The sequence below is a fragment of the Argopecten irradians genome, chromosome 8 (genome assembly GCF_041381155.1).
Source record: "Argopecten irradians isolate NY chromosome 8, Ai_NY, whole genome shotgun sequence".
Lineage (NCBI taxonomy): Eukaryota > Metazoa > Mollusca > Bivalvia > Pectinida > Pectinidae > Argopecten > Argopecten irradians.
In genome coordinates, this window is record NC_091141.1 from 15,785,420 (window position 1) to 15,797,579 (window position 12,160).

General features: G+C 38.6%; 1 long non-coding RNA gene across 2 annotated transcripts; it reads right to left on the reverse strand.

Moving 5' to 3' along the window:
- Window positions 1–899: 899 nt before the first annotated feature.
- LOC138329490 (uncharacterized) lies at window positions 900–9,934 on the reverse strand. 2 transcript variants are annotated; one of them, XR_011209458.1, is made up of 4 exons: window positions 9,812–9,934; window positions 5,206–5,363; window positions 4,514–4,724; window positions 900–1,594 (listed from the first exon to the last, which is right to left on the reverse strand). It is a non-coding gene; the product is annotated as an uncharacterized lncRNA (long non-coding RNA). The 2 variants fall into 2 exon arrangements; XR_011209457.1 differs by lacking the exon at window positions 900–1,594 and having other exon boundaries at window positions 4,414–4,724.
- Between the last annotated feature and the right edge of the window lie 2,226 nt (window positions 9,935–12,160).

The window sequence follows — 12,160 nt, forward strand, 5'->3', positions numbered from 1 at the left end:
TGCACTTTCCCAATTTAGCATTTACATTAACTTTGTCAAAATTACACCATGCACGCATTTTTACACAGATTCAAAATCACCATATTCTATATCCATACAGTTACAAGCTTAAAGATATAATGTAATGATCTACAGAATGTTAAATCAAATACATTGCACAACTTTTATTGTATGTCGTTCAGCAGGTAAATATATTTTCGCGACTGTATATGTTACAATTTACATTTGTTAAGAAAGATTTAGCTCTTGCAATATGTATTTTGAACAACAAGAGGCCCATGGACCTTAACAGGAATGTGACAAGATGTTTTAAAGTTTTCCCTGGGGGTCAATCATGGACGATATGTGTATAGCGTGAAACTGCCATTGCATACTGATAGTTTAAATAAAGTATGTGCTAATTCGAGATGCAATTATAATAAACTATGCTCAAAAGTGTTCATGTATTTTACATATCCTTTAAAAAATAACAACCTTATTCTATGAAAGGCAATAGGAGTGTAGGTCTAGAAAATATTCCGAAATAAACCAAAGTAGCTTTGTAAATTGGTTATAAAACAAAAATATTTTCAAAGCTTTTTAAAGGCCAACACTTCTTGGAATAACTTGAATTGTTTGGTAATTTAACTAACTTCAAAATCAAATGTTTTGAAATTAACCAAATTAGATGTGTACATTGATAATGAAACAACAAGTTATACAAAGCTTCTTTAAGGCCAACATTTCTTGGAATAAATACAATTATTAAATAATCTAAACAAACCACAAAACCAAATGTTTTGATAAAGTATGTGAAACAAACATTAAATCTTGATACAAGTATGCATAACCACATGACATAATCTCTCACTTTTATTATTATTCCATATGCAATTCTTATTGCAAAGTTATTCAAAATATCATATGTATTTAGTAAATATAAAGGTATGTTGTAGAATATGTCCTATAAACATTTTCTTATACATGTTTTATGTACATCCAACTAAAACGTGTGAGGCCCATTATATAAGTATACCTCTTATAATAATATTATAGCAAGGAATGACTACAGGGATCTGAGAAACAATTACAGATTATAGTTATATTTGAACCACTGGAGTGTCCATATGTAATTGTGGAAGATTTAAATTCGTTAAAGCATGCTCTAGATGTTGCATAGTAATCTATGATAAACATTTACAGCATGGTTTTGAAGATTGTTTTATCTAGACCAGAAATACTTCAAACAAGAAGTGCAGTCCTATGACATAATGTTTTTTCAATGTGGTAATTTTAGTGAATGTGGTATCAATCATGGATTTTAATAACTGCACTGCTTGAGCTGCCTTCTTTCACATTAAACCAATTTTAATCATTAGTGATTAGAACACCTTTAGATGTGCTTTTAAGATGGCACCATGGCGGTTATTTTAATTTCAGATTGTACTGTAAATATAGCAACACTGGGTCTATGTTATATCAGGATCATTCCAGGCAAGCTTGAGAAGAGGTTCAAAATACGTTTTCAAAATGGTGGCCATCCTGGCTTTAGGATAAATCGAAAACAATAACACTACTTGGTCATGACCAGGTCAGGATTTCAGGCAAAGTTTAGCTTAATGAGAAAAAAAAAAGTATAAAAAAAGATATGATAACTCACAACTAAGCATTCAAAAATTAAAATCTAAGTATTGATCAGACTATACAATTATAACAAAAACCGACACACAACCCATGTTTACATTATACTTGTCGCACAGTATCTTCAGAACAGAACCATCGTCAGTAACCAATGTAATTAGCCTATACTATGTACGTTGCCGTCTGGTTCCGGGTGTAAACGGAGCACGATATATCACTACGATAAGTTTGGTTAGTAATGGAATGTATTCGTTCGAAAAATTATATCCTGGAAAAAGAGGTCCATGTGTATTAACGGTAATCTTATTATTGACACAAAACACAGAGAGACTATAGTTGAACTGTGACCTCAACTGAAGGTAAAGGTCATTGATTTGAACACATTTGGTAGCCCGTCCTCTATCATGCTACATAGGAAATGAAATATCTCTATGGCTCTTACATATTGACAAGAAGTCGTTTTAAAAAACCTTTTCGACCCTTGTGCTTCGAATGAAGGTCAAGGTCATTTATTTGAACATATTTTTTAATGGAAAAATTATCCACGGTGGACTGCACACGTCGATTGATGACGCATTGCCTAAAAACGCGACTTTGTTCCCAAATAAATATGCAAAACTTCTGACAAAAAAGACACTAAAAGTTAAATTTGAGGAAGCTAGACCTTTTCAGTACTTTCTGACAAAGTGGCAAAATTCAAGATGGCTGCTAATCAGTCTTATTGTTTACTTTTAATATTCAAAATATAATTACAATGTCTTGGGACAAATATAAACCCTAAATTTGAAATTTCAGAAAGATGGCTTTATAATGTTTTAAGAAAAAGCAGTAACAAACTCCTACTATCAAAATTCAAGATGGCCAACTACCGGCCTTCTTGTCCGATTCTTCCAAAATTGCAATATGCAATATTGCCTATTAGAGCGGACTGAAGGGTGGACAGGAGACCACGGACTGAAGGGTGGACGGGAGACCCTGGACTGAAGGGTAGACTGGAGACCACGGATTGAAAGGTGGAGGGGAGACCACGGACTGAAGGGTGGACAGGAGACCCTGGACTGAAGGATAGACGGGATACCACGGACTGAAAGGTGGAAGGGGGACCACGGACTCAAGGGTGGACGGGAGACCCTGGACTGAAGGATAGACGGGAGACCACGGACATAATGGTGGACGGGAGACCACAGACATAATGGTGGACGGAAGACCACGGACTGAAGGGTGGACAGGGGACCACGGACTGAAGGGTGGACAGGGGACCACGGACTGAAGGGTGGACAGGAGACCACGGACTGAAGGGTGGACAGGAGACCCTGGACTGAAGGGTGGACGGGAGACCCTGGACTGAAGGGTAGACTGGAGACCACGGACTCAAAGGTGGACGGGAGACCCTGGACTGAAGGATGGACAGGAGACCCTGGACTGAAGGATAGACGGGATACCACGGACTGAAGGGTGGACAGGAGACCACGGACTGAAGGGTGGACGGGAGACCCTGGACTGAAGGATAGACGGGAGACCACGGACATAATGGTGGACGGGAGACCACAGACATAATGGTGGACGGAAGACCACGGACTTAATGGTGGACGGGAGACCGAGGACTGAAGGATGGACGGGAGATCACAGACTGAAGGGTGGACGGGAGACCACGGACTGAAGGATGGACGGGAGACCACGGACTGAAGGATGGACGGGAGACCACGGACTGAAGGATGGACGGGAGACCACAGACTGAAGGATGGACGGGAGACCACGGACTCAATGGTGGACGGGAGACCACGGACTCAAGGGTGGACGGGAGACCACGGACTTAATGGTGGACGGGAGACCGAGGACTGAAGGATGGACGGAGACCACGGACTGAAGGATGGACGGGAGACCACGAACTCAAGGGTGGACGGGAGACCATGGACTGAAGGGTGGACGGGAGATCACGGACATAATGGTGGACGGAAGACCACGGACTCATGTGTAGACGGGAGACCACGGACTGAAGGATGGACGGAAGAACACGGACTTAATGGTGGACGGGAGACCACGGACTGAAGGATGGACGGGAGACCACGGAATCATGTGTGGACGGGAGACCACGGAATCATGTGTGGACGGGAGACCACTGACTCAAGGGTGGACGGAAGACCACGGACTGAAAGGTGGACGGGAGACCACGGACTGAAGGATGGGACGGGAGACACCACGGAATCATGTGTGGACGGGAGACCACGGAATCATGTGTGGACGGGAGACCACTGACTCAAGGGTGGACGGAAGACCACGGACTGAAAGGTGGACGGGAGACCACGGACTGAAGGTGGACTACCTGATGACATATTTTATACTTACGATTCCATTGATTTTCCAATGGGTTTTTTTCTAAATCAATACGCAACGTCGACGTCTCTATTGTGACGTCATGATAACGTCGAGTTTTCACGCCATTCTCGAATTTTCTTCAAAATAGTACGAAGAAAAAGAACCTACCAATCAAATAGTAGAATTTAGTATAAAAACAATTAAAAAGTAATTATAAAAACATGCATACAAATTGAGGGTAGGTATATTTGTTGGGCTTTTTTTCCAATCACAATATTTGTTGCTTTTCGAAACATTTATATTTAATTTCTCTTCGTTTTCATAGCTAAACTGGCTTTCTGATTGGTCAATACGTTTTTGAATCCGAGAATGGCGCGAAACCCCGACGTTATCGTGACGTCACAAAGACATTGCGTATTGATTCGGAAAAATGAATCCCTTAAAAAATCACTGATTCACACAGTTTTTGCAAACAAATTGTTTTTCAAACCCAATACATGTAATATCTAAATAAACATTAATGCTTAAATATTAACAATTAAAACCACTTGAACAACACTCAAATGTCACAACCAACCTTTCGACAAGGTTTGAACAAAATTTCCTTCAGCAGAGAAGTCTAACAAATCTAACAGGAGACAAAAACAGCAAAGTTCATTGTGCCTTGAAAGCTGGTCCCTGCTTTAATGGACTCACTTAATCCGTCGTACTCGTACCAGGATCCCGCAAATTTGATCTTGGCAATGAAATGGGACCTCCTACAGATAGTTACAGCAAAAAGTGCATAACTGGAACAAAAAAGATGAAAACTACTTTTTAATGCGAGTTTATGTACATGTATACCAACAAGTAAAACCTACACTAAATAGAGTCATCTGAGATAATTAATACAGAAAATTAATTTTAAACCATACCCTTTTTGTTGATGCGTTTCGTTTTACATCTTACAATGAATGAAGGCTATGCTTTGGTGGCGGATTATCGCCTAAGTGACATAAATTTATAGTCAGGCGAATATCGGACAAAGTCAAATTGATTAGTTTGTGACAATATAGCGATTTGGAACGTTTAAATTTTAGGTAAATTTGAATAAATAGTACATTGTAGCGGAATGGAATATTGTTTTCTACTGTTCAGATAGAAATATAATATAATTGAATATTCTCCTCCAGATTTTCAGTATTGTCAAACCATTTAGTACAATATATACTATTTTTCATCATAACTTCATTAAATGTGTATTCAATTGATACGATTAATGGTCCTTACCTCTTCTCTTGCACAGTCAGTCTTTGATCGATGTCGTTGATGGTCAAATTTCGCACACGGGATAGGAATGACACGTCAATAACCAATATTTCTGGGGCCCTGTCTCTTTGAATCGCCTTTGCGTGAAAGATCTTGTGCCTTTGCAGATTTTGTTCCTCCTTCAATCAATACAATCAATAAGAATTGATTTAAAGGAGGAGTGTCAATTTGGGCCCTCTGGTTGGCATGACCGATAAGCATTATTTTTTGTTTACAGATACCCGGGGTTTAGGACATCATGATATGAAATATGATTAAGGTCAGGTCGGAGTCCGTTGTGAGTTATGGGGGGGTTAAACAGGATGGATAATTTTCGGTTTTGTCCAGTTTTGTTGGAACCAAATGATATTTTTGAATGATTTTACATGCATTTATATGTTAAAAATAAAACTTTTTTTGAAAATAAAACTTAAGTGTCAAAATATAGGTCACAGTGATCTAATTTTGTAAAATGTCAATTTTGTAAGAATACTGTTCATCTGGTGCCATAATTTACCAGAAAAAAATGTTATATATATATTATAATAGATTATATTGAGCAATATATATATATAATTTGCATATTATAAACTTAGGCATAGAGTATTGTGGATGGGATGAGATTGGGTAGGGGGTACAGGGTACAGGGTACAGGGTACAAGGTATGCAAGTATGACTCGGAATAAATTTACCGACTGCCATTGGTATGAAAGTAATTGAAAAATTGCTTTTATATCAAGTAATAAGATTCCATTCATAATCTATTGTAATTCACTCGAACATCTTAGGCGTCATAACCCGCGCATGCGCAAGCCGATAGTCCGTAATAGCAACTCATGTAGTGGGTAGGGGGTACAGGGTAGAGGGTACAGGGTAGAGGGTACAGGGTACAGGGTACAGGGTACAGGGTACAGGGTACAAGGTATGCAAGTATGACTCGGAATAAATTTACCGACTGCCATTGGTATGAAAGTAATTGAAAAATTGCTTTTATATCAAGTAATAAGATTCCTTCATAATCTATTGTAATTCACTCGAACATCTAAGGCGTCATAACCCGCGCATGCGCAAGCCGATAGTCCGTAATAGCAACTCATGTAGTGGGTAGGGGGTACAGGGTAGAGGGTACAGGGTACAGGGTAGAGGGTACAGGGTACAGGGTACAGGGTACAGGGTACAGGGTACAGGGTACAAGGTATGCAAGTATGACTCGGAATAAATTTACCGACTGCCATTGGTATGAAAGTAATTGAAAAATTGTTTTATATCAAGTAATAAGATTCCTTCATAATCTATTGTAATTCACTCGAACATCTTAGGCGTCATAACCTCGCGCATGCGCAAGCCGATAGTCCGTAATAGCAACTCATGTAGTGGGTAGGGGGTACAGGGTAGAGGGTACAGGGGTACAGAGGGTACAGGGTAGGGTACAGGGTACAGGGTACAGGGTACAGGGTACAGGGTACAGGGTACAGGGTACAAGGTATGCAAGTATGACTCGGAATAAATTTACCGACTGCCATTGGTATGAAAGTAATTGAAAAATTGCTTTTATATCAAGTAATAAGATTCCTTCATAATCTATTGTAATTCACTCGAACATCTAAGGCGTCATAACCCGCGCATGCGCAAGCCGATAGTCCGTAATAGCAACTCATGTAGGGGGTAGGGGGTACAGGGTACAGGGTACAGGGTACAGTAAGGGTAAGGTAGAGGGTACAGGGTACAGGGTACAGGGTACAGGGTACAGGGTACAGGGTACAAGGTATGCAAGTATGACTCGGAATAAATTTACCGACTGCCATTGGTATGAAAGTAATTGAAAAATTGCTTTTATATCAAGTAATAAGATTCCTTCATAATCTATTGTAATTCACTCGAACATCTAAGGCGTCATAACCCGCGCATGCGCAAGCCGATAGTCCGTAATAGCAACTCATGTAGTGGGTAGGGGGTACAGGGTAGAGGGTACAGGGTACAGGGTACAGGGTACAGGGTAGAGGGTACAGGGTACAGGGTACAGGGTACAGGGTACAGGGTACAGGGTACAAGGTATGCAAGTATGACTCGGAATAAATTTACCGACTGCCATTGGTATGAAAGTAATTGAAAAATTGCTTTTATATCAAGTAATAAGATTCCTTCATAATCTATTGTAATTCACTCGAACATCTAAGGCGTCATAACCCGCGCATGCGCAAGCCGATAGTCCGTAATAGCAACTCATGTAGTGGGTAGGGGGTACAGGGTACAGGGTACAGGGTACAGGGTACAGGGTACAGGGTACAGGGTACAGGGTAGAGGGTACAGGTACAGGGTACAGGGTACAGGGTACAGGGTACAAGGTATGCAAGTATGACTCGGAATAAATTTACCGACTGCCATTGGTATGAAAGTAATTGAAAAATTGCTTTTATATCAAGTAATAAGATTCCTTCATAATCTATTGTAATTCACTCGAACATCTAAGGCGTCATAACCCGCGCATGCGCAAGCCGATAGTCCGTAATAGCAACTCATGTAGTGGGTAGGGGGTACAGGGTACAGGGTACAGGGTACAGGGTAGAGGGTACAGGGTACAGGGTAGAGGGTACAGGGTACAGGGTACAGGGTACAGGGTACAAGGTATGCAAGTATGACTCGGAATAAATTTACCGACTGCCATTGGTATGAAAGTAATTGAAAAATTGCTTTTATTATCAAGTAATAAGATTCCTTCATAATCTATTGTAATTCACTCGAACATCTAAGGCGTCATAACCCGCGCATGCGCAAGCCGATAGTCCGTAATAGCAACTCATGTAGTGGGTAGGGGGTACAGGGTACAGGGTACAGGGTAGAGGGTACAGGGTACAGGGTAGAGGGTACAGGGTAGAGGGTAGAGGGTACAGGGTACAGGGTACAGGGTAGAGGGTACAGGGTACAGGGTACAGGGTACTAGAATCAGTTACATGTTTTTTTTTTCATTTTGGTTCACTTCCAGCCCGTTAAAACGCGTATTAACCAATGATTTCCGTGGTACGAAATAGTTGGCTTTGTTTTTTGTCGAATATGAAGTTCAGGTTGTGGATTTAGAAATATTTTTTTTTATGTTGATTTTAAGGGGCTGGTCTTACGCAATTTCCACCATTTTGGCAGTGGTCTTTGACTTGCTATCGGTAAACAAATCAAACACGCGAACTTAATCTTAATTTTGTTAAAATATTCGCCAAATTTTTTTCCTACGTTAAAATAATAAAAAATTCAGCCATTGCTTACTATTTTATTTTTCACAGCCAAAATCCGTGTTTTTTTGCTCGAGCACTGGTCAGAGGAGTCTAGTATAGTATGATTATACAGTGTAGACAATTTAAAAATGTTCTAATTTTGTATATTATTTTCGCATGGTTATAAACCTTAATATCGTGACCTCCATTTAACCATTCATATATATATAAATATATACGTTTATAGAACTTCACCAAAGAGGTAAATAACAATTTTCTGTCAGCTTCTGGGGGGCTTCGCCCCCCATACCCCCTACCGGGGCTTCGCCCCTGGACCCTCAGCAGGGGGGCTATCGCCCCCTGCACCCCCAAGCATGCAGGTCTTTCCAAACCTAGCTACGCCGCTGGTAATAAATACTCTACTTCATCAGAACTTTAATTGTGAAATACCTTTGAACTTTGTTAAGTGTGTTCTTTGTTAAATATTAGTGTGTTTATTATTATATAGATATTAATACGATAGACTAGTTTCGATGTTCAAAATAGTCGTCCGCTAGAACACTGTCCAGTATCTGTGCACGTGGTGACTTACCTGTGCCACGCTTTTCTTGGGTACATAAGATCTAGAGCTCAAACACCCAGACTGATATTATATATTGTCTTTTTTGTATCTCTTACGCAAGGATATGTGGTTTTAGAAATATTTGGTAGAACTGCAGCAAATGCGGACTGTGGTCACAGGATTTAGTAAGCGGTAGTGGAACGTACACCTAGGACCTAGGATGATATGAAATAAATCAAATATGTGGCCTGTACTAAAAGTTATCCGTTTAGTCACTTTCTGTTATTGACTATTGTAACCTGATTTGCATTGTATTGTTCCGGAAGTTTCCGAAGTCGATCAGATGCTTAGAATATCGTGACCGATGCAAGGGTTTGTATGATACGTCGCTTGAAGTTTACACAAAACAAATGCGTTTAGCACTGTGTAATGTCACTGTTCTTAATTTATAGTAGGTTATCGCTGACAAGTAAGTCTTAGTATATGCTTTTGAAAGGTTGGTGTCACCTAAATCACGGCAAAATCTATTAAACGGTATGGGACATCGACTTCCGGTATCGCGTGCGCCGTTGGAATCTGCGCATATAGCGGATGTACATAAACTCTACACCCGACAAGGAAAATAATAGAGCGAGTACACTCGCACTAAAACAATCTAGACTTTATACCGGCCGATATGCGATGATTTCAATATGGCATACAAACAAGAATGCACTGTTAACAGATAGCTGGAAAATGTCCATAGACAAACTACTTATATAACAATGGAAAATACCATGCATTGGTTAGGAAACAGACTGTTAAGTACATTCACACTTACACAAAAGGCAAGAAAACACCGGCGGTCGGTCACACGTCCAGTTGTTTACGGGTGACGAATGTAAATATATCGTAATGTGAGAGATATCTCTCTACACTACATACGTGTACGCTGCGAGTGTGTTGTGTGTGTCTGTACATATTGTATTGTTTTTCCTGTCTGCACTGTATATATATATGCACTGTACTGATAAACCAATTGGTTTAAAGTAATAAAGAACTGAACTGAACGGGTCGCTTACTACCGACGCCGGTGTTTTGTTACCTTTTATCTAATTTTAAGATTTAAATCTAGCTTAGAAGGTGTACTTATCAAGTTTTTTTTGTTTCCTAACCAATGCATGATATTATCATTTAAATTGCTTGTCTATCAATGTTATCAGTTCATGCCGATGCATGCCATTGCACGTCTGATCATTTTAGTTATGAATTAGCTGATAGCAAAGAAATTAGATTTCTTAAAACACAAAACCCACATTTTTCCCCAGAAGTTTTCGGAGACCTGACAGAGTTGCGAGCCCTGGGGTCAGCCCTCTCACGCCATATAAAGCCTATCATGGGTTACCCTCTGAACGCGGTGAACGTTTTGGATTTTCCTGTAGGGTAGGTTGTTTAACAGTGATTATACATGTAGTCTTTTTTCCTAAAAGGAGTCTCAATACCAACAGGAAAATCTAAGGTTTCAAGGTTTTATTTATTCACTGCGACACAAAACAGTGTGTTACAAGTGTTCTATTAATTTTCAGGATTTTCAGGATTTCAAGATTTTATTTTTCACTCATGACATATGCACATATGTAACAAGAGGTCTAAAGAAACAAAAATGATAATAACAATAATGAAAAATAAAGAGGGAAATAATAGATGAACACTGCCATCAAAAGACAAAATGAGATATATTGAAACTAACAATTCTATTTTCCTTCTATAATTTAAAGAAGCTTAATTACTCTCTGAATAAAACGACTTACTTCACTTAAAGATGCTCCACCTCTGACAAATGGTATTTTTTCTCTATCAAAAACAGAAGCAGACGAATTGGTATTTTTTCTTCGGTTACAAAAGTTTACTTTACACCATTAACACCATTGAAAAGTTTTAGCTTCTAATTTTACTTCAAGATAGAAATATCGAAAATAATTAATTGCATCCTGAAAAATTTCCGTTGCACTATATCCTATATGGAATGAAGCACTGATTGTGCATACATCAAATGCAAAATGAATTATCGTATATTATTTTTGTGTTAATTAGACATATATGTACACGATTAAACACAAATAATTGTTCAAATCATGAGTGTCGATTATGCTGTGTCGGCGGTGGAGCATCTTTAATAAAGCTGTATTGCATATAGTGAACATTCCTTTCATTTTGTGAGAATTATGATTAGTAAAGTAGTATATTGGTAAATAAATGTCTCGTAATGCTGCAACAGATTCATTATTACATACATATAGATAGTGGTTTTAATCTCCACCACAGTTTGAACAGAGAGGGCTTAACCTTTCCTCGCGAGGGATGTTATACCATCTGCCTGTCTCTATAGGGAATTTTAAATAAGAAGTACTGAAATTACACTGCTATTTACGTTGGTTATGATTCCGTTTCAAAAGGTATGGCTCAAAATCAAATTGTGACTTAAATAAAGATCACATTGTCCTCACGCGGAACTGTCCATTTCATGATACCATTTTGAATAAATTGATCTTGCAGTCTTTTTTTAACAATTGTTTATGATAATTTCTATTTGCTGTACAAGATAAATGTAGTTAAAGTGACCAAATATAATTAAAACCAGTATTAACCATCTAGAGCTGAATAGAGCTAGTAGTCCTGATGCAACTTATACAATAGTTTATACATTGTAGTAGATAATTTCGTTTCACCGGTTACGAGTTTATGCCAAAATATAACCATTTTTGTTTTTTTTTCTATATTCTTCATGTTTACGTAACCCCAGATTTCACATGCATATAATAAAAGTGGCGTCACAAGTGCATCAAATAGTTTTAACTGAAGATCTATCGGTAATGAAACATTTCTATTTTTTTGTATACATTGCGTACATTGCTTTCCTTGCTTGTTCGGATGATTTACTTTTGTGAAACCACCATTAAAATATGTATAGGAGTCCTGTATATCTAAAATCCCATTATTGAACAAAACGTTAACGTTTCTATCAATACTTTTGTTTTTATCTCTGTCCATTCATCATAATAGTTTTTTTAAATTCATTTAATGCTTTCTGAAGACCATCAGGTGTATCAGCCATAAGAACGGTGTCATCAGCATATAATAAACAAACAGTTTTACATACAACTCCAGGTTTTGTTCACTTAATACATTT